Source organism: Neofelis nebulosa, chromosome 11 (assembly GCF_028018385.1).
Source record: "Neofelis nebulosa isolate mNeoNeb1 chromosome 11, mNeoNeb1.pri, whole genome shotgun sequence".
In the NCBI taxonomy this organism is placed as follows: domain Eukaryota; kingdom Metazoa; phylum Chordata; class Mammalia; order Carnivora; family Felidae; genus Neofelis; species Neofelis nebulosa.
This window is the reverse complement of record NC_080792.1, coordinates 77848302-77871292: the sequence shown is the minus strand read 5'-3', so window position 1 is coordinate 77871292 and position 22991 is coordinate 77848302. Positions and strand designations below refer to the sequence as shown.

The window sequence follows — 22991 nt, the reverse complement described above, 5'->3', positions numbered from 1 at the left end:
GGGTAAAGATATAACCCATAAGAGAATTAAAACTATGAAACTCTTAGAAAGAAACATAGAAGTAAATCTTCATGACCTTGGATCTGACAAGGGATTCTTAGACATGGCACCACCAAAAGTACAAGCAACAAAATAAAAAGTAGATAAACTGGATCTTATCAAAATTAAAAACCTTTGGCTTCAAAAGATACCATCAAGAAAGGAAAGAGACAACCCATCAGAATGGGAGATTTTTGCAAATCATGTATCTGATAAGGCCTCTGTATCTAGAATATATAAAGAATTCCTACAGTTCAGTAAGACACATAATCCAATTTAAAAGGGGGCAAATAACTTGAATAGATATTTTTCCAAAGAAGGTACACAAATGTCCAGTAAGCACATGAAAAGACGCTGGACATCATTAGTCACTGGGGAAACGTAAATCAAAACCACAAAGAAATACCACTTCATGCCCACTAAGATGGCTAGAATCAAAACGTCAGAGAATAACTTGACAAGGATGAAGTGTTGATGTTGACAAGGATGCAGAGAAGTCAGAACACGCATACACTGCTAGCAGGAATACAAGATGGCGCTGTTGTTCTGGAAAGCAGTCTGGCAGTTCTTGAAATGATTAAACAGTGACCATATGACCCAGAAATCCACTCCTAGAAATACACCCCAAAGAATTAAAAAGAAGTATTCAAACAAATATTTGTACATGAATGTTCTTAGCAGCTTATTTCACAACAGCCAAAGGGTGGAAACCACCCACTGGTTGCATATCCATCAGACGAATGGGAAAACAAAATGTGATATACTCATACAATGAAATATTATTTGGCAATAAAAAGGAATGAAGTAGTAATACATGCTGCAACTTGGATGAACCTTGAAAATATTATGCTGAGTAAAAAAGGCCAATCATAAAAGTCTACATATTATGATTCCATTCACATGAAAGTCCAGAATAGGCAAATTTACAGCTATAGAAAGTAAATCAGTGGTTGCTGGGGAATGGGGGGGGGGGGGGGCTGACAACAGGAGAATAAAAGGTTACAGTTAACAAGTATAGGGTTTCATTCTGAGGCGATGAAAATGTTCTGAAATTGACTGTGGTGATAGTTGCACATATTTGTAAATATGTTTACTAAAAACCATTGAGCTGTATGCTCTAAATGGGTGAACTGTACGGTATGTGAATTACAGGTGACCCCTGAACAACATGGGTTCAAACTGCACAGGTCCACTTGCAGATGTTTTTCAATAAACACTGTACAGGACCGTAAATGTATTTTCTCTTCCTTAAATTTTTCTTAACACTTTCTTTTCTCTAGCTTACTCTATTATAAGCATACAGTATATAATACATGTAATACAAAATATGTGCTAATCCACTGTATATGTTATCGGTACAGCTCTCAGTCAACAGTAGGCTGTTAGTAGTAAAGTTTTGGGGGAGTCAAAAGTCATGTACAGATTTTTAAGTTTATTTATTGGGGGGGGGGGGGGAGAGAAGATATGAGTGGGGGAAGGGTAGAGGGAAAGGGAAAGAGAATCCCAAGCAGGCTCACAGAGCCCAATGCGGGGCTCGATCTCACGAACTGCGAGATCATGACCTGAGCTGAAATCAAGAGTCGGACGCTTAACAGACTGAGCCACCTGGATGCCCCGAAAGTTACTGTGAGTTTTGACTGCACAGGGGGTCAGTTTCCCTAACCTCCATGTTGTTCAAGGGTCAACAGTATATTTCAACAAACCGGTTTTTTGAAATGTCTGCAAAGTACCTAGTACAGAATCTGAAGCATAGTAAGCACTATCCAATGAATGTCAGCAATTATTATTTAAGAGCTCCTTAATAGGTTTCTCTACCTGAAGACAAAAGATCCAAATCAATTCCCTACTGATTATGGGCCAAGAGTATAATTTTCACATAAGAGAACTAGCATCAGTTATCAAGGACCCTTCACAAAATTTATGTTCTCCTACCTCAGCATGGTATTTACCACACTTCAATTTTCCCCTTAAAGGAAAAAATATGATCTATCTCAAACAGAAAAACCCTCCTCTCGAGAGAAGCTGCTTGCATTATGAAATGGCATTAGTGTTTGACTGTTCTTGTTTTTTTTTTTTTTTACGTGCTCAGCCATAAATTTCCAAATTGAAATGTATCATCCAATCTTAGTTCTTTTATTAAATAATCTTGTCCCAAATTACAGAACTGAAGTGTCCCCCCAATACTAAGATACTTTATAAAGAAATCTAATGCTCAATTATAGTAAAAAGAGTAAATGAAAAATCCTGAACTAATACAACAGACACAAAGTCCAAAGAAATACTAGGTATAATTTTAAATGTCTTGTCAGAGTTGACCTCTGGAGAAGTCACCTGTTCATTAGGTCTCTCGAGTACAAATTCTTAAAAATGCGTAGGGCTCTTTCTTTGCAATTGTAGGACTGTCACAGCAGTGGAGAAGATGTAGCAATAAGTCATTTATTAAGCAAATCAAAGAATTGTTCACAAATTTCAAAATAAATTGACTTTAGATGTGAGAAAAAGCAACGAGGTTTTTAATTTCCACCAAGTGTAAAATTACAAACCTTATCTAAGGCTTTATAATATGAAAGTTTATCATTCTACCCATATTTCTAATAAGACTGGGACTATCCTAAAATGGTTTTCATTATTAAAAAAACTGAGGTCCTTGAAAGATAATGTGAGAACAGGTTGAGAGCATAGGCTCAACTATGAAATGTCCTCTCTGGGGTTTAGCTGAAACTCTACATTAGAAACATGGGCAGTCATCTCCTCTGCCCAAATCCCCAGGTAATACTGAACGCCAGAAAAAAGGATTAAGAGTTAGGTCTTGACTGTCCAGAGACTATCATAATAAATTTATTTTTTTTAAGTTCTTTACCTTTTCTGTGGTCGCCATGCTGTAAATTACAGCCCCAAGACTTATGTATCTGAACATTCAAAGTCTGTACCTTTTGATCGCCTTCACACATTTCATCCACCTCACTCCCCCCACTTCTGGCAATCACTGTTCTGTTTCTATGAGTTCTGCTTTGGCTTTTTAAAAAAACGTTAAGTGATATCATGCAGTGCTTGTCTTTGCCTGACTTATTTCACTTAGCATAATGCCCTCTAGATCCATCCATGTTGCCACAGATGGTATAATTTCCTTCTTTTTTATGGCTGAATAATATTCTAACATATATATTCTATATACATACATATACATTTATATCTATACATATGCAATACATACACACGTACCACATTTCCTTTATCGATTCACCTGTTGATTGCACACTTAGATTGTTTCCAAATCTTGGCTATTGTAAATAATGCTACAATGAACGTGGGAGTGCATATATACCTTTTCAAGATAAAGATTTCATTTCCTTTGGATAAATACCCAGGAGTGGAATTGCCAGGCCATAAGGTAATTCTTCTTTTAATTTTTTGAGGAACCTCCGTAATGGATGCACGGATTTACATTCCATTTTCTTTCCATAATGGCTGCACAAATTTGTATTTCCACAAAGATTTCTAAACAGTAGATAATATACTTCTGTTTTTGCTTCAAATAAAAATCTAAAAGCTGACTACTGACACTCACAATACCTAACAGTTCATCTACGGAAACAAAAAAACAATTAAAATTTTCTTCACATGTTGGGTGATCATCCTAACCAAGAACAAGCTGTTAAAAATAAGGTCTATCTCTATGGGTTAAGGACTTATTTTATTTTTTAAAGATTTTATTTTTACGTAATCTCTATACCCAATGTGGGGTGTGAACTCACAATTCCAAGATCAAGAGTCACATGCTCTACCAAATGAGCCAGCCAGGCACCCCAGATAAGTTGTCAGAGGAAAGTTTGCTAAAAATCACTCTCAGAATAAAACTTCCATCTTACGGTCAGTTGATAATCCCCAACCTCGGGGAGAGTGTAAGAAGTCTTATGGTGCTGCCAGGTTATACACAGAAAATTTATTTCATAGGTCATACGAGAAATGTGTTGGATGTGAGGAGGAAAAAATGTAGACAAGACAGGGTGTTTATACTGTAATGGTACCAAATAAAATACACTCAAAACACCTGAGTAAATGTTACTACGTTTTCTCTATTCTCTGTCTACTTCCATCAATCTCATAAAAAAATGACCACAATTTTGACATTTTCCTGTTTATTGAGAAGTTATCTGTTTAAAGATTCCAGCAGATGTATTTCTACGGTTCATATAAAAGGAAACACATCCTGCTAGGAACACATACAGGAAAACCCCTACTAGTAGCAAAATCCTGCCCAGCACATTTGCTGAGACTGTTCCAGAGCATCAATTACTCAAGGGCTCACAAAATGTTCCCTAGCCAGCAGCAACCACAGGAAGACTCCAGAATGTCCCAACAGGGAAAGAACATGTTCCCTCTAAGTTGTTGCTTTTATGGCAGGCACTTTTTAATGTGGGAGAAATAGGATGCATTATTTAATAGAAAATGCCAAGTGAGACAGCGGATGAGGAAACAAATGTCTGAAAACCAGCTATTTAAATGGCAATACCAACAGTTAAAATTGCTTTTAAGAAGCTGGAAATGGAATATGTAAGCCTACGTAAAATACACATTTAAAGAGAGCAGACACCCAAAGCAAACATGGGAGGTGCTCTGATTAAATATAAAAATTCAACATTCATCAATTCTGGATAGGAGATGGCTCAGCTCTTTTGAATTTTCTTAAACAAAATCTACCAGTGACATTCGAATTCATCCAACAAATAATTTTCATTGCATCCAGTCCCTTAATTAACAGATTCATATGTGACACGCTCCAAGAAAAAAATATATGTAATTTGCGTCCTTTAACAGAAGCTGTTTTAACAAGGAAGAAATTCTAAGACCACATGCAACATTTCTTACAAAGCACAACAGACCTCACACACAGCAGCTATGGCTAAAAGAGATCTGGACTCCACTAATGACAATGAGGTGCTGGAAAAGAATGGTTTTTTTCTAGAAAAACTGCTGACCATTTATGACAACTGACTGCAAGCATGGAACAGCCTTGATGTTGGTTCAATCTGTCATGACATGGAGAACAGCAAGAACAAAGCAGGAAAATTCATCCTCATTACAGCCTCCCAAATAGTTCTATCCTATCATCGTTATCCATCCAGGTCATAGGCAAAATGCCAAGTAATCAGGCATCAATTATAAAGGCACTCTGTTTTGATTCAATAACCCATTATCATTTTAGTTTTTAAATGTTTCCAGGAACAACAACAACAACCAAAACAAACAAACAAACAAATAAAAAACACCCCACAAGTAAGATCCACCAAGAAGCATCCAGGCTCAGTCCTCACAGAAGCCCGGAGTGGAAAAGGTTCCAAAGCTCATCGCTTCCAGGCCCTTCATTTTCCGTGCGGAAACATTATGTGACTTGTCCAAAGATAAAAGACTTCTGGAGAGACACAATGACCTTGCACCACAAAGTACAGGGCAGTTCAACTTTCCGTCCCCTGAACTTTCATACTTTTTCAATGATAAACTCCCCCTCATACATACAATTTGGCTTTCCCACGTCAGCCTGTAATGCCACTCAGCGCTCTCACTGGGGTGTTGCCTCGCAGTTCAGGGTTCCACTAGGCCCGTTTGTGCAATTTTTAAATATGAAATTACATTTTGCTCACATTTTATAAAATATAGAAACTGGCTGTAAACATCCAAATACAGAGAAACCAAAGAGAGCATTAAGAATGCCAAAGGAGGCAAATCTTTACTTCTGACTGAAAACCCTTAGGCTTAATGCCAGAGGACTATGTACTCAATTGTCCAAGAGAACAGCACGAAAGGACATGCATAAAAAGCCAGAAATCTATATATCAAGGACAATTTTTGAAAGGTGAGGAATAATGAATCGGTTTATATTTTTTAAAGCTTTCTAAGAAAACAATTCTTACTTTTACATTTTGCAATTTTGTACCAATTTAAGAACTTGTTACAGAGAAAAGCTGAGGACAACGGATGGTGACTTAAAGGCTCACTGATGATTTGGATGGACTAGAACGGGAAACTATGAAAATGACTGCTAAAAATGAAGTCGGACAAGATATGAAATGAGCTACAGAACATAAATCAAATCACCACAATACACATTTCAAATATCTTATGATTTTATGTCAACTACACCTCCTAAAGCCAAAATTTAATAAAAGCAATGAAATCAGCATATGGGGGCTCCTGGGTGGCTCAGTCGGTTGGGCGTCCGACTTCGGCTCAGGCCATGATCTCACAGCTCATGAGTTCAAGCCCCGCGTGGGGTTCTGTGCTGACAGCTCGGAGCCTGGAGCCTGCTTCGGATTCTGTGTCTCCCTCTTTCTCTGCTCCTCCCCTACTCACACTCTGTTTCTCTCTCAAAAGTAAATAAACATTAAAAAATAAAAATAAAAAAAGAAAGAAATCAGCATATGAACAGCAAAATAGCAACATATAAAGATCCTAAATGCAAAAAATAAGAAAATCTTCAAATTCTCTCACATTTGTATTAAAGAGACCCTTTATCAACTAAAAGATGCCCTAACAGGGCCTATAACTCGCTTAAAATGTAACAATAATGACATACGTGACAGAAATTTTACAGTTACTAAAACATGAGATTGTGAGGTTTTAGAGGTCATCTCTCACTCTTCAATGACAGAAATATATTTTTTTATTGCACTATCAGAATAAGAGCAGATTTTTCCTACAATAATATGCAAGCATGACATGTTTCCTATCCCTCACATTCTTCCAATTTGCTGCTTATCGCCAAATCTTCAGAAACACAACCACCTCTACCCATCCCCGGAGCTTTGAAAAAGAATTGTGTAAGAAATCTCCATCACAGGGCGCCTGGGTGGCGCAGTCGGTTAAGCGTCCGACTTCAGCCAGGTCACGATCTCGCGGTCCGTGAGTTCGAGCCCCGCGTCAGGCTCTGGGCCGATGGCTCGGAGCCTGGAGCCTGTTTCCGATTCTGTGTCTCCCTCTCTCTCTGCCCCTCCCCCGTTCATGCTCTGTCTCTCTCTGTCCCAAAAATAAATTAAAAACGTTGAAAAAAAAATTTTTTTTAAAAGAAATCTCCATCACAGAGGCTCTACCTGCCCAGAGAACACTGTGGATCCGACTCGGGGGCTGCACCCCAAGAGACTAGTCTCAGAAGCTGAACTCTGCCTCTTCTCATCAAAGAGCCAAATTAATCCCAAGAGTCCTCGTATCAACTACAGAACTTTTACAGACGTGACTGACCCAGCAATCCCACTTAAAAATTAATGATGAATGTGTTTCCAAATACTTTCGATATCAATGACCTACTTCTCTTATTAACAACCGCTAAAAAGCACACTGTGGATGACTGTTCAAACTCACTAAGTCTGTTTCCACCACTTCGTCAGATGGTGTTACTCTTGGAATGAAATGTTAATAATTCTTTGCCAATATGCTTGTACCAGGAAATGAAATTACCGGACTCCCAGATCTTTTGAGGGTTTTTTAAAGGCATTTTTATGAAGACCCTCAAAAGGCTAGAGTCACAGGAGAAACTAACAATGTCAAAAACAAAGTCATCACCTCCCCCTGAAGAATTTCAGTCTTCCCTTTTGAATGCCCTATACCCTGGCCTGTGACTAAACATACACACCTGACGAATGTTTCAAGGGAACAGTGAGGTAGAGTAGGAAAACTGTGGCTTAGATGCAAGATGCGAGTTTATCCCGACACAGTCACTTAACCACTAAATCATTTCTGGTCCTACGGTTGCTGGTTTCTTCATCTATAAAATGGACAAGTAAAGTAAGTTATTATTCTATGGTCCTATTTTAATCTGAAGCCTACAAGTCAATACGAAACACTTGTTTCACTGGGATCCAGTCCACACGCCCCCAATAAAAGGCACACAATTCACTGAGAACTCAATTAGTTTTTACAACTCACAGGGGTATACGTACAACGCGTACCCTCAACTGTGAATGCTGAGCAGGTCTTTAGTCCTAGTCATTCATCGTTCATTTATTCCACAAATATTTATTGAGCTTTGGTCATGTGCTTGGCATCCTGACAGACATGGCAGACGCGGTGGTGAGCGAGGAAGGAGGCCTGGCCCGAGCTCTCACGCAGCTCACAATCTGCTGGAGGAGGACACATCGTAATCAAATATTCCCACTGACATTAATGTGCTGCTATGGCAAATACTGGGATGCAGTGCACACAGAAGGACAGAAGGAGTCAACAACCAGGGCAAAGAACCACCTCTTACCAGTAACTCCAAAGAGCCTTCTCTTTACAAGTAGTGTATTTGAAAAGAGAAAAAAAAAAAAATAGAGAAAAAATATCAATCACTTATTGTACCTTTTCAGACTGATGACTGGATTCATGGGTTTAAAATTAAGGTACTCCATCCACAGACGTGCCCAGAGCTTGAAGGTAAACCTACTGAGCACACAATTTCAAAATTAAACTAACAACTAACACTCTTTAAACCTAAATCTCCCTGTCTCCAGAATGTTCAGACATCCTATAGAAATAGGAAAGTATACCTCTTAAAATCTTACTACACCTCAGGGCAAAACATTTTGTCTGATCCTTTTTGGTAAAAAAATACAAACTGCTGGGGTACCTGGGTGGCTCAGTTGGTTAAGCGTCTGACTTTTGATTTCGGCTCCGGTCATGATCTTGTGGTTTGTGGGTTCGAGCCCCACATCAGTCTCGGTGCTGACAGTGAGGAGCCTGCTTGGGATTCTCTTGTCTCCTTCTCTCTCTCCCCTTCCCCTGTCCCCTCTGTCAAAATAAATAAACTTTAAAAAATTACAAATTATTTCCTTATCAGCACACCTCTCTTCAAAAGGAGCAGGGGCAAAGACTCCCACAGAATATCAGTATCTACAACACAATACAAGAAACCAAAGACTGAAAATCCACTGGGGAAAATATAGTTACTACAAATAACTACTTTGCCACCACCCACTACCTTCCGAAGGTCTCAATTCTTCAGGAAAAAACATCATACATCCCATTTCACCAACAAAATGAAAAAACCTCCAGGGAAGTGAGAAAAACAAATAAGGCCCTCTTTGGGGAAGAAATAGTTCAGCTAAGTATTTTGGGAGTGAATATTCCATAGCTTTTAGTAGCCTTGGTTAACACAACTAACACAACCCCTCCCCGCCAAGATCTACCTTCCTTCCAAACTGTATGAAGACTTGAAAAGAAAATCACAGTCCATTTTTTATGTTAAATTAGACTATAACTAAAAGACAAATTTTATATGCCTTAAAAGAAAGTACGAAGAATCCTCTTTAAAGCACCGTGATTAGGAAACTAGCAGAAAGATCAAGGGGCTTCCCATCCCTAATACTCTCTTAAAAGACTGCATTTATAGCAAACAGACAAGCAGAAAAACTACATTTATAATTTAGTAACCTCTAAAAACTGTCAGAAATACACACATATACCACACACAAAAACAATCACAAAACAAATCTTTTTTTTTCTTTTAAGGCTCTATGACCACTGTGGGGCTTGAACTCATGACCACGAGAACAAGAGTCCCATGCTCTACTGACTGAGCCAGCCAGGGGTCCCTACGAAACAATTCTTATGATCTCTTATCACAATTACAATGTTTTTCGTGATCCCTCATCACTAATATGATATAAACCAAAACCTATAGTTTTTGAAATTGTAATACTGCACCAATGAACCCCCAAATGATTCAACAGTTGGAGTGGTATACAATTTGCCCTATTTTAATTTGGCCATTTCTTGTCAATTTCTCAAGTCAAATGATTCCAAACGTATTAAAACCTTGGAGCTCCAGGAGCCACTGAAATGAGCTTAGATGCATCAGGTGATTTCTCTGGGGCTGGCCTGGAGGCCCCTCAGGGGCCACCGTGGGCACTCGACAGTCAGTCAACGTGTTGAAGGTTAAGAAACTTAAGAAAAGAACGACAGGAAAGACAAACTCAGTTTTTTTCCATGGCTACCTTAACTTTAAATCTTCATCTTGATACAAATAATGGTTCTTCTCACATGTATTTTGACAAAAACTCACAAAATGAAAGCATACTTCCACTCTGATGTTACTTCAATTGTTTCTAAAGTCAAAGTTGCTAACCAAACTACAAAACAAAGACCTAAAAACCCCATGCTACCAATATTTTCAACTTATTCAAGAACTAGGGTAAATTTGCAATGGTGTACCCATAGGTAATGTAACTCTTCTTTTTCATCAGAATTCATGCTTTAAATAAATAACTCCAAAATGTGCTTTACAAATAAAACATGTTTCAATAATTAAGTGTGTACATATACGCCACGTACTGCTTACAGTATTTATAATAAAAATTATAGGGTTAGATTATCATAAGATAATTTAATAAACAAATGTTTACAATCAGCAATCCTTCTACACCATAGAAAACATCCCCATCAGGACGCCTGGGTGGCTTGGTGGGTTGAATGTCTGACTCTGGCTCAGGTCATGATCTTGGGTTCGTGAGTTGGGGCTCCACGTCAGGCACGCTGCTGTCAGCGCAGAGCTCACTTCAGATCCTCTTTCCCCCTCTCTCCTTGTCCCTCCTCCACTTGTGCTCACTCTCCCTCTCAAAAATAAACATTAAATAAAGCAAAAGAAAACGTCTCCTTCATTACTTTCATCTTCTAGTAAAATGGGAAGGAAGACTGAAAATCTCTATCACAAGTGTAGCACATAAAACTGAAACTCAATTATTCAACTAACATTTATTGAGCACCTACTGTGTCTAGGCAACATCCTGGGAAATGGAGGCACAGAAAATGTAAGATGTTCTCTGCCTTCAAGGAACATGGAATATGGTGGTATCAGTGTTCACTTTCACAAACTGAAAATTAATAATTCCACACGGATATTTATTTTTACTTATTTTTTTTTAATGTTTTTACTTATTTTTTGAGACACAGAGAGACAGAGCACAAGCAGGGGAGGGGCAGAGAGACAGGGAGACACAGAATCCGAAGCAGGCTCCAGGCTCTGAGCTGCCAGCACAGAGCCTGACATGGGGCTCGAACTCACGGACTGTCGGATGCCTAACCAACTGAGCCATCCAGGTGCCTCCAGATATTTATTTTTAAATTTATATCCATTTAACCCAAAATATAATTCACAGTAGTATAGAAATCATTAACATTAGTGACACCCACAAATTATATTTTCATCTACCTTTGTAACTCTCCATCTAAACTCTATTTACATTTTACCTAAATGTGCTGTATAAAAGTATACTCTATTATGACTTCCCACAATCCAGGCCATCTTCTCTATCTACCTTACACTATTCCTCCTCTCTTACACCTGTTCCAAATCAGCCAGGTGCTATTTTGCACACCCTCGGGCAGGACCTCAACCCTGTGTCCCATAGATACTGACCCTCCAATATCTTGCCCTCTCAACTCTCGGGGAGCTCAGTCCCCACACAGAATTCAGTATTAAGAATTATACACTCAAGGGGTGCCTGGCTGGCTCTGTCAGTAAAGCATGCAACTCCTGATCTCGGGCTTGTGAGTTCGAGCTGCACATTAAGCATAGAGACTACTTTTAAAAAGTTTACAAGGAAATGGAAATATAGAGAGATCAATGCCTAGCTCTAGCCAGTATAAGCCAACCCAATTTACAGCCATTACCCTGCCCTGATCCCCTTTTCAAAGGTCAAAGCAACCAAGTCAGTGCTAAAACCTAAGACCCTTTCAAGAGTGGTTCCAAATGGAAAAAACAAAAAAAAAGGGATCACGAGTATTTCGGGAAGGGGGGGGGGGGCACGAAAAGCCAAAAAAACACAAAACTTACCAGATTAACTGTTTTAGAGGTAACAGGAAGAACCTTTCAAAAGCGGGCAGGGCTTCTTCCTGATTGCAGGTACCGGGGCCAGCCTCTACACGGGCCATGCCTGATCCCACATGCATCAGTTCAACTTTCCCCTCCGAACCTTGTTACGCTGACTGAATGCCACAATTTCAGAGAGATGATTTATCACAAGGAATCTCCTTTTTAAAAATATTAATACTGTACCTCGGAAAGGGTTGAGGGATGTGAGAAAAATAATATAATGAAAGCCCTTCGTCACCCTGGCACTGATCAACAGTGGTAGTCTAGTTGTAACCGTGGCCACCCGGGAACACATTAGTGAAAATGCATTTGAATCATTTGCTTTACTACTACTTAAAGGAGATCAGCTTAAACAGGGGAGAAGAAGTTTCAAATTAAGAAAGATGGATGAAGCACACAGAGGACTGCTGGGGCAAAAGGCCACTAGATGTCAACACAGGCTGGTGGGGGAAGAACATGGCTCCTTCCTTCTTTTTCACATGACTCCCAGCTCCCACGATCTAGGATTCCACTATCACCATTAAGAGTTTAAAACCCTGGGGCGCCTGGGTGGCTCAGTCAGTTAAAGCATCTGACTCTTGATTTTGGCTCAGGTCATGATCTCATGGTTCGTGAGTCTGAGCCCCACATCGGGCTCTGCGTTGACAGTGTGGAGCCTGCCTGGGATTCTCTCTCTCTCTCCCTCTCTTTCTGTCTCTCTCTCTCTCTCTAATAATTAAACTTTAAAAAAAAAAAAAAAAAAACAAAAAGAGTTGAAAACCCTGTGCTATGAATTAAACAGAATTCTTCAGTCTAGGCTGGAAACTTACCCACCACTTATAATACTGACTCCATACCAAAAATGCCATGCCATCTGAGTTCCAAATAACTGAGTTCAACTTTGGAACACAACCCAGTTCTGGGTTGAGGACTGAATGTATACAGCACCTACAAAACAGAAACTGCAGCTGGGCTCTCCACGGTTTTAGAAAACCGCATGGTTCACAACTATCCTTTGCAGGTAATACACATTATTTGTTCCACTTGACAATGTAATTCAGCCCAGTGCATGCAAGATATCTCTGCACTGCATAAGAACAAACTGAAAGTCTCAAGGTGTTAAAAAAAACAAAAACAAAAAACCTTCCAACTTACCTTTTCCTATAGTAGCACTGTAAGCAGTGGCTCAAATAAGCAAGTCTAAGGTTACTCTATTTCTAAAACAGACAACAAGCATCTTATTAAATACCACCCCAAAGAGCTACGGCCAGCACTTGTTGGCTGAGGCTGCACTCTGGCTTGCCAAGAAAAACTAGGATGACAACGTTAAGCTAAAGACACCACTGACCGCAAAATTAATTCGCCATCTAGCTTGTAAAGTGATGAGTTTCCCAATAAACCCTTCTGCTTAAGGGAGATGATAACTCAAGTTTACATGTGTGTCTCAGTGACCACTCAGGCAGCATTTGAGTTTTTATATTAATAAGTCAGCCTCAATTCTTTAAGTTCCTAAGAATGGAAGGAATTAGAATCTTTAACCAGAAAAGAATGCCTGACCATAATGAAAAGGAATTTAAGTATCTTTCATGTGCAGTAAGCAAACAATAGTGATTAAACATTTGTGCTAAGGAGGGGGTGCTCGTGAATTATTTTCAAGAACCCCTAAAACATCCAGGGTGGAAAATACCCTCTCAAAGGCTTCACTCCCCCTACGCTATTTTCCCACGTGTGTTTATGGCCTTTCATGAAACTGAAAAATGACAGCTTTGTTCATTCAGGATAAAGACCTCAGCAGTTGTCAGAATATGGGGACACACATCTGATTCCACAATGGGGCAAAAAAGGCTCTTGCGCCAAACTGCCAGGTGCCCAGATTCCCAGAATGTCTCGGTTCTGTGGAGACAGAATGACCGCACTGTGAAGCTGTGGTCAACCGCTAATCCCGAAGAGTTTTCACGCTGCCTGTTACCATCTGTGTAGTTCCAGTACCGGGTGCGTGTTGCCCCTCTCATCTACACGTGGCCTAGTAGTGCTGATTATTCTGGCAAGACACAAAGCAAAGGCATCTCTGCAATGTTAATTGGCCTTTGAAACTTTTGCGATACTTACAACTACTGCTTACTAATGGTCAGATTAGAAGATTGAAGAAGTAAAAAGGGATTTTTTTACACTAAAACTAGGAAAATCAAATCTAACAAAGGCTTATCCAAGAGATTCAGTGTATTTTTAAGTTCCCCGAAAACGCATCTTAAAAAACCTGAAAAATCTGGACCAAGCTTCGTGTGCAATCTAAAGACATGAGAAAACACACAAACATTGGTACAAACACTGACAGCGGTGATAAACTGGAGAAGTAAAACCTCTGTGAGTAGATCTGGCAAGAGACCGTGGTGGAAAGTCAAGAGGGAACTGGTGCATTCAGTCAAGGACTAAAAAGAGAAGGCACACCAGGTTCACAGCGTCTAAAAAAAAATTTTTTTTTTCACACAACACTCTAAATCAACACCACCAACTCTAAAAATGAATTCACACTACACATGGAAAGAGGTGGAAGACAGCTGGGGGAGGTGGGAAGGGACCGTTAACTGCCTGATTATGGGCATATCGCTCATGCTCCTGACCACAATCCCCTCATCTGTAAGATGTGGAATAGACCAGTAAGGTACTTTCCACTCTGGCTGTGATTCAGAGTCACCAGGGAGGACAAGCCCAGGCAGCTGTATTCATAAAGGTCTACAGCTGATCCTCGTGTGCAGTCCAGAATAAGGGCCTCTGGACTTGAGAAATAATCTCCCAAATGCCCCCAAAATGATATATTCTTAAAAAGGTGGTAAGATACTGGTCTATGTATGATCCGTTTTTATCATTTTTAAAAAGTAAATGTAAGACGATTCCTCCCCTAAAGGGGGAGGACGTATATTGTGAAAGTATTATCTTTAGCCATACCAAATATAAGCCTTCCTACCTCCCTCTGTATCTCAGTTTCTCTCACCCTGACCTTTGTATTGATCTGATTTAATTTCTCTTTACTGTGGCAAACAGGAGGAACTCTTTTCGTTATTAACGTGAGATTCAAATGACAGGCCCCATTTAGCATCCCATGAAACTACTGAGGCTCTTTTCCCACACAGAATGTTACAGTTTATCACAATGCTGCCATTCACATCCTAACCAGAGGACCATCTATCTCAAGCACCGCAGCACGGTCTCCTTCCAAACCCTAAAAAGATCAGTCTTTTCCAGGAAGTAAACCACCTTCCTCAAAATGGACAGAGACTGAGTACAAGGGAGGCCTGAGTAAGAGAAGCTTGTCTAATAGACACTTCCGATTGGGACAGAAGGCAAAAACCAAACCAAACCAAACCTGCCTTATCTTTAATATTACCTTCCCACCCTAAAATTAGACTTTTTTTTCCCCTCTTCGGGAATTCAACTTTGATTTGAAGTCTAAAATGCTGAGGTGGGAGTAGGAATTCATACATTAATAGCTTAGTATCAGAAATGAAATGTGTTAAACTTACTCTACTTGATTCTCCCCAGTTCCATTCATTAACAGACACGAAGAGTGAAGACGGAGGGAACACAAACTTATTCACCGGCTACTCGATGACCCAACAAGCCACCATCAGCGTCTCCGCACCACAGAAGAGGAAACAGGCCCAGGGAGGTGAGGGGACCGGCAGTCACAGCTATTCAAAAGTGGAGCCAAGGGTGAAACCCAGCCCGGTCCAGCTCTAAAGGCCTGCACCTCTCAATTCCTCAGTTTCTTTGTATACAAAACTCTGTGGCAGCTCAACTATATAAGGGAGAGATGAGAGCCCAGTGAGACGAAGAAATTTTTCTTTTCTTTACTCCCTTACCATAAGCCAACCACTTCAATAGAACACGCACACAAAAGAAACGTTCCCCCAAAAGCCGACTGGTTTCTCCTAATTTTTTTTTAATGTTTATTTATTTTTGAGGGGGTGGTGGGCAGAGAGAGAGAGAGAGAGAGGGAGACAGAGGATGCAAAGCAGGCTCTGTGCTGACAGCAGAGAGCCCGACGCGGGGCTCGAACTCACAAACCCTGAGATCGTGACCTGAGCCAAAGTCGGATGCTTAACCGACTGAGCCACCCAGGCGCCCCTGGTTTCTCCTAATTCTTAAGATGCTAAGTGGAGTATTTTCAATGAAAGTATTAACAATGAACAGAAGAACACAAAATATAACTAAAGACTACTACCTGAGTCAGATGCTCTGAGAGAAGAGAGCAGGGGAAAAAAGAATGAAAAGCAAGAAAGCATGTGCCCTGAACACCCAGTTTACACCCGTTATCAGGTATACACAGAGGCGGTTCCAGTACTGACCGACTCCACACCAGCAGGGCTGGCCTCCATTTGGCGTGGTAAATCCTACCAAACTAAAAATGTTCCCTGGCCATCTGTCCTACTGAGAAGGCTGTGCACCAGTCACCGCTGGTCATCAAGGGGAGAGAACCTGCGAGGATGTTCCGCCCTTGGACAAATGCTTCAAACGCTTGGTTTTACGTCTGAGCAATTTTTTGGCAACAGCTGGACTCGGGTGCCAGAAAGGCAGAGGGGAATGACTCCGCGTTACTTCAGCCCAGGCCACAAAGACGTGTATAATAATCCGAGACGTGCACTGACCTCAAGATCTTTCCGATTAACTTCAATCACCCTTCATTCAGCAAACAACCCAACAGGCGCTCGAGACCAAGCGGTGAGCAAGGGAACCCGGTCCGCCTTGCAAGCGAACTTCTCTCTCACATCCTGCCTTCTATGGAAGGCGCCTCCCAGACAGGAAGCTCGAGTTCAGGTCCAGCTCCTTGTAGCAGCAGACAGTAGTGATGGATGGAGGATGCACGAAGACAAGGACGACGTCTGCCTGCAGGGATGAGGAAGGAGGCTCCCAAAGGACAACTGGGACTCAGCAGATGGAAGGAATGCGGGGTGTGCAGTAATGAGCTCATCACGAGAAGATCCGAAGGCTGGGATGTTTGGGGAAGTGGCAGCAACGATGAAAACATAGGTAGGAGAGTAATGAGAGACGAGGCAGGCTGAAATCGGAGACACCTTGATCCACAACCCCACGAAGAAGCCTGAACTTTAACCACAGACGAGGACGTAGGAAGCCACTGGAGGATTTCCGCAGGGGAATGACATGTTCCTGATGAACCCTTTCTGATCTAGAACTAATTTAAATCTTTCCCTAACTCTTTCACATTTGGCTTTTAATTTATATAACCAAGATACTGATGACGAGGTGATTTGGGGTCTAAACAATTTTTAACTCCATTATCAATTCTGACTCAATTATGCATAAATTGAATGTTACCAAAATGTTGTGCTTCAGAGGACACTATCAAGGAAAGTGAAAATGCAACTCACAGAATTGGAGAAACATTTTGCTCATCATACATCTGATAAGGCACTATATAATCTAAAATATATAAATAACTCATAACAATAAAAACAGAACCCAATTTAAAAATAAGAAAAACATCTGAACAGAGATTTCTCCAAAGAAAATATACAATTGTCTGCTGATGACTTCAGGAGATGCAGGACATCCTTAGCCATCAGAAAATGCAAATCAAAACTACAATGAGATACTGCTTCACACCCGCTAGGACGGCTAGAGTCAAAAAGTAAGAGAACAGCTAATGTGACAAGGATGTGGAGAAACTGAAACCTTTATACACTGCTGGTGGAATTGTAAAATGATGCAGCTGCTTTGGAAAACAGCGTCTGGCAGTTCCTCTCATAGTTCAACACAGAGTAACCAGTATGACCCAGCAATTCTCAAGAGAAATGAAAACATGTCCACACAGAAACTTGTACAGGAATGTTCATACGGCGGTATTATTCATAATGACCAAACAGGGGAAAACACCCAAATGTGCATCAACGGATGAATGGATCAACAAAACACGGTATATCCATACAACAGAATATTATTCGACCATTAAGAAAAGAATAAAGTACTGATACAGGCTACAACACAAATGTTGAGAACATTATGATTTAAAAAGACAGACACAAAAGACCAGCATTGAATGATTTATATGAAATTTACATGAAATGTCCAAAACAGGCAAATTCATAGTGACAGAAAGTAGACTAGCGGTTGCGTAGGGCAGGGGAGGGATGAGAATGGGGGGGCTGGGCTGGAAGACCACTAATAAGTCTGGAGTTTCTTTCTGGACTGATGGATAGGTTCTAAAAGTGTGGGTGAATATAATAAAAACCACTGAACTGTACACTTTAGACAGGTGAATTGTACGGTATGCGAATTCTACCTCAAAAAGCAGTTATAAAACAAAAAAGATCCTGTTATGCACTATTAAAATACAAACAAGCTCTCAAAAAGGAGTATAGAATCTTGCTCACTCATTTTAAAGGATCCAAACTAGGGCAAAGAAAACCCAGAGAGATTCTATTACTTAAGATTCTAGGTACTAGGTCATACTGAAATATTCATGACGATTTCCATGTTTTAATACAGAAAAGGCATCTTAAGTTGAAAAAGACAGAGAAGTGTCAGAAAACAGTTTTTTTTTAACTCAGAAACAGGATAACATAGGGAAGTCACCAAATGAAAAACGAACATGTATTTGTACCCTGAATATGCAAGAGGCACCGTAATTTCTTATTGTTTCACCTCTGAAAAAGTCAAAGGTAAAACAGCCCAGGTAACAATATCTGTTTCTAAAGTACGAGTTTGTGACAAATCAAAGCATTAAGAAACAATCTGCCATTATAAAGAACTGAACCTCCACATTCCCAGTCACATAACTGAGAACTTATCATTTATCCTTTTGAACATTCCATTTCACAGGCACTGGAGTGACTCTCCTCCTCATGGTTGAAGTGGACCCCAAAAGTGACAGGTGCATTAAGCGTAAAATGTAAATCAAAAAAAATAAAGTGTTTAAAAACTACTATTTGTCACGCTGAACCTAATTCTAAACCATATATAAATTAATAGACATAAATGCTGATTAGCACAATCTGCAAAGTAACAGATGACCATGCACATTCAATACTATGTGCAGTGATAGCCCACCGGTACGTGTCTATTAAAATTCATCAGGCTTGGGGCGCCTGGGTGGCTCCGTCGGTTAAGCGTCCGACTTCGGCTCAGGTCACGATCTCACGGTCCGTGAGTTCGAGCCCCGCGTCGGGCTCTGTGCTGACAGCTCAGCGCCTGGAGCCTGTTTCAGATTCTGTGTCTCCCTCTCTCTCTGACCCTCCCCCATTCATGCTCTGTCTCTGTCTCAAAAATAAATAAACGTTAAAAAAAAAATAAAAAAAATAAAAGTTTAAAAAATTTAAAAAAATTAAAAAGAAATTCATCGGGCTTTAATGTACCTTCCACAAATAATAAAAAACAAATACGGAAAAGGCACCTTCTGGATTTGTCAAAAAGGTGTGTACCCGACTTTTATACCAATCTTTGTTCAATCCTCAGTACACAAGACTATCACCTATCACAAAACACTGAACATCAGGCCTAACTTACAACACAATTCCCAGTTTTATTTCATTCCCTGCCTCCACATATTTATGCAACCTCTCAGACCCCAGGGTTACTAGTAGACTTCACACCCAAACACCGTGTCTCTGAAATGTACCTCCACTCCAAAAAGAAAATTAGTTTCCTAAAGTTAGTTTTCTGAAATACACAGAATCAAGTCCAAAACAGATTTTTCCCATTTCTTCAGTTTTACAGAGAATGCAGAAAGTGAAGATATATAAACAGATATCTATTTGCCTTCACAAATGAACAGACGGTACAAAGCAACTGCTTATACTTCATCATGTTTTTGTCTATTCTAGCAGGCCCTGGTGTCAGGAGAGAGTTCTGCCAGATAAGGACAATGAAATGCATTATTATATGGAGTGACTAAGAGCCCTACAAGTACTGTTTTAGAACGTAATCCCAGGCAGGAAGGCTGCGGTAAGAGGGCCTAATATTTTGTGATAACTATTACCGAAACTAAAGACATTCACCACCCAGCACCAGTTTAAAACCTCGCACTATATTCAATTGTTTAAATGTCTTACAGGAAAGAAAGGCCTTTGTATCTTCCTATCCTGGGGAAGACGAACAACTTGCAATTTGCTTCTCACACTGAATCCCACGTTTCCAACATGTAAAGGAAGTACTCTGGACACCACAAAACAAGGGCAGCCTACATTAAGGCCAAATATAGGATGTGATTCTAAACCATGATGCCGTAAAGCCTACGTTTCCTTTTCCAGCGATCAAAAAAAAAAAAAAAAAAAAGAAAGAAAAAAAAACCTTTGAACGCTCCCAAAAAAGGACCGCAGGGCCAGCGCCTCCCTCCAAGAGGAAGCCCCTTTCTTCTCGGCGCTCCCTTGCAGCCTGCCACTTCCCCCAACACATTCAAAGCATTTGGGAGACGGAGAGCTGGTGTGTACGCGCCCGTGTGGACAGGCGGGAGAGCTGGGTTCCTGCATTTCCACCCTCAACATCTGACCTCATCCCCAGTCATTTAGGCGCAGCGGAGCCCCACCTGCACCTCGCTCCTTTTGACTGCGTCCCTCGCCAGCTGCTCCGCTATTGGGGGAGCACATCTCGGAATCACCCAGTTCACTCAGACGCTCCTGGCCCCCGACCCTGCAAGCAGCGTGCCAGCTCCGTTCTTCCTCGAGACCAACACCCCCCAGCCCCCGCCAGTCCCAGCCCTCCCAGCCCGCCGCTCCCACCGCCCGGCTCGTCCGCTTCCCAAGCCGCCCCCCACCCACGTTACTCCAGCTCCAGCCGTGCCCCGCCCTTCCCGACCCCCGAGCTAGAGCTTCAGGGCCCGGCGCTGGCCTCGCACCCACAGCCAGCAGTCCTCGGGCCAGACCGCCGCCCTCTACCCCTCCCACGCAGGGCCCCAGCTTGCCCCGGCCCCACGTGAGCCCGGCCCCGGCCAACCCCCCACCCACTGGCTCCCCAGGGCGGCTCAAACCCCGCCCCCAGGCCCGGGGGCCCCCCGGCTGGGCGCCCTGGCCCCGAGCAGCCCCTCCCCACCCCAGGCCCCACCCAGCCAGGCGAGTCCCCAGCCCCTCAAATCCTTCCTCGGGCAGCCCCGTCCCCACTCAGCCCGCGGCTCCTCACCGGGCCGGGAGGGGTCTGGAGCCCTGAAAGCCTCCCCTGGGCAGCCGCCTCCCAAAGGGATCCCAGTTCTCTCTCCCCAGGCCAGGGGGTTCGGTCCCGAACCTCGGCCAGCAGCCCCGGCTGCAACCCGAGACACACCGGCCGGGGGAGCCCCGGCCCAAGGATCCGCGCCCCGCGCGCCCACCACAGCCCACTCCCCTCCACCGGGCCCTGCTCCACGCCCCGCCGGCTCCTGTCAGCCGGCGCCGGCACATGCTGAGAGGGCCGGTCGGCCCGCCGGCTCGCTCCCGAGCGGCCCCGCCCGGCGCGCGCTGCTCACCAGGGCCGAAGTGCCTGAGGCGCCGCCGCCGCCGCCGCCGCCGCCGAAGTCCCCGCTGCAAAGCCCGGCGAAGCCTCCAACCGCTGCCGCCTCCCGCCTGGCACTGAGCGCCTCGCGGGGGAGGGGCGCGGGCAGCCACCGCCGCCACCACCGCCGCACGCAGGCCCCGCCCCCGCGCCGCGCCGCGTCCAACCAGAGGGTCCTCAGGCTGCCGAGCGCCACGCCCACTTCCGGAGGGGAAGCCCACTTCCCACCCCTCGTTCCACGCCCCACACTCCTTAGCGCCCCCTCTGGTCGCGCCGAGGGATGCGGGTGGGCTGCGGGGGAAGGTGGTGCCGAAGCACACGCACCGCCCACTAGTCAACTAGCCGGAGGGCCACGCCCACTGCTCCTCAAAACGGGGAGCCGCATTCTTAGAGCTCCGCCCACTGACCCGCTTGGCTCTGCGGGGCCACATCTTCCAGCTTCTCAAAGGTTCCCAGAGCCTCTCCAAACCGGAACGTCAGCTCCTCTGAGCCCCGCCCACTGCCCTAACCAAACCCTTAGCCGGCCCCCGGGCTCCCTAAGCCCGCCTACCCTCTCGTAGCCGCCGAACTGGCCCAGCGGCCCCACGAAACCGCGCCCCGCTTCTAGAAAGCCCCACCCACGGGCCAGCCACCCTAGTCTCCGCATCCCACGGGCCCCGCCCACTGCCTATCTAAACCCGTAAACCTCTAAGCCCCGCCCCGAATTCTCGAACTCGCGCCTCCGGCTTCCGAAGTTCTGTCCTTGCTGCCATCGCCCCCTCCGACTTCCACTTCTGGGGACTGCCAGCGCTCAGGCCCGCCCTGCACTTTCCATTGTCGCATTCCTAGCACAGGGTGGCTGTCCCTGGACTGGGCCACACCACTACTCAAGGAGGTCCCATCTTGACCCCATTTTGCAGATGAGGAAATAAAAGATACAAGGTCCTTCCCTTCTTTTTCCTGGCCAAAGCCCCTCACCCGTTTGCTTAATAACTGGGCCAGCCAGGCCAAAGGGCAGTGGATTCGAGTCTCATCTTGGCTGCTGTTCAGACGATGTGTCCTAGGTCAGTTCCCTTCGCCTCTTCAGGCCAAAATTTCCTGATCTTTCACGTGAAGCTGTCCTGTTAATAGAGTCCCATTCTGAAATACCAAGTTCTGAAATACCAAGATTTAGGGAAACTGGACCCGAGGAAGTGAATCAACAAAGCAAGGCATCTTTGCAATTCGCAGGGAGGGATTTTTCATTTTAGGCATTGGCCTCAGAAATGTGTGTTATGTAAATCATGGTCCACCTTGAACCAAAAGAGCTAGAACAGCAACTTACTTATCCTCTCTAGGCCTCAGTTTCTTTAGCAGTAAAGTAGGGACTGTAGAAGTCACTCCCTGGAAGGATTCCTTGAGCTTAGTCATACATTAGGTAGGGCGCCTAACTTGTGATGAGCCCTTCACAAATGGTACCTGTTACTGCTACTGCTGTGCCTCAACAAAGTGGAGGGGTGAGCTTCATTTTGCCTTCAAGCAGCCACTAACAGGAGGGACTGAGCATCCCTTCCGCAGCAAGACTTGGCCACTTACTTCGTCTAAATGAGAGATGATGATAGCAGAGCACCTAGTGCAATGCCAGGCATTTGGTGATGCACAAAAACGCTTGGCTATTATTAGGATTCCTATTTTT

General features: G+C 43.0%; 1 protein-coding gene across 2 annotated transcripts in view; it reads right to left on the bottom strand.

The window, feature by feature from the left end:
- Positions 1-21654, bottom strand: part of CORO1C (coronin 1C) — a 75535-nt gene extending 53881 nt beyond the window's left edge. The window contains exon 1 of one of the 2 annotated variants that reach the window (XM_058691058.1): positions 21312-21654. The gene's annotated coding sequence lies outside the window, so the exon portion shown is untranslated. The remainder of the gene's footprint in view (positions 1-21311) is intronic. The other variant, XM_058691057.1, reaches the window with a different exon arrangement.
- Positions 21655-22991: the final 1337 nt, after the last annotated feature.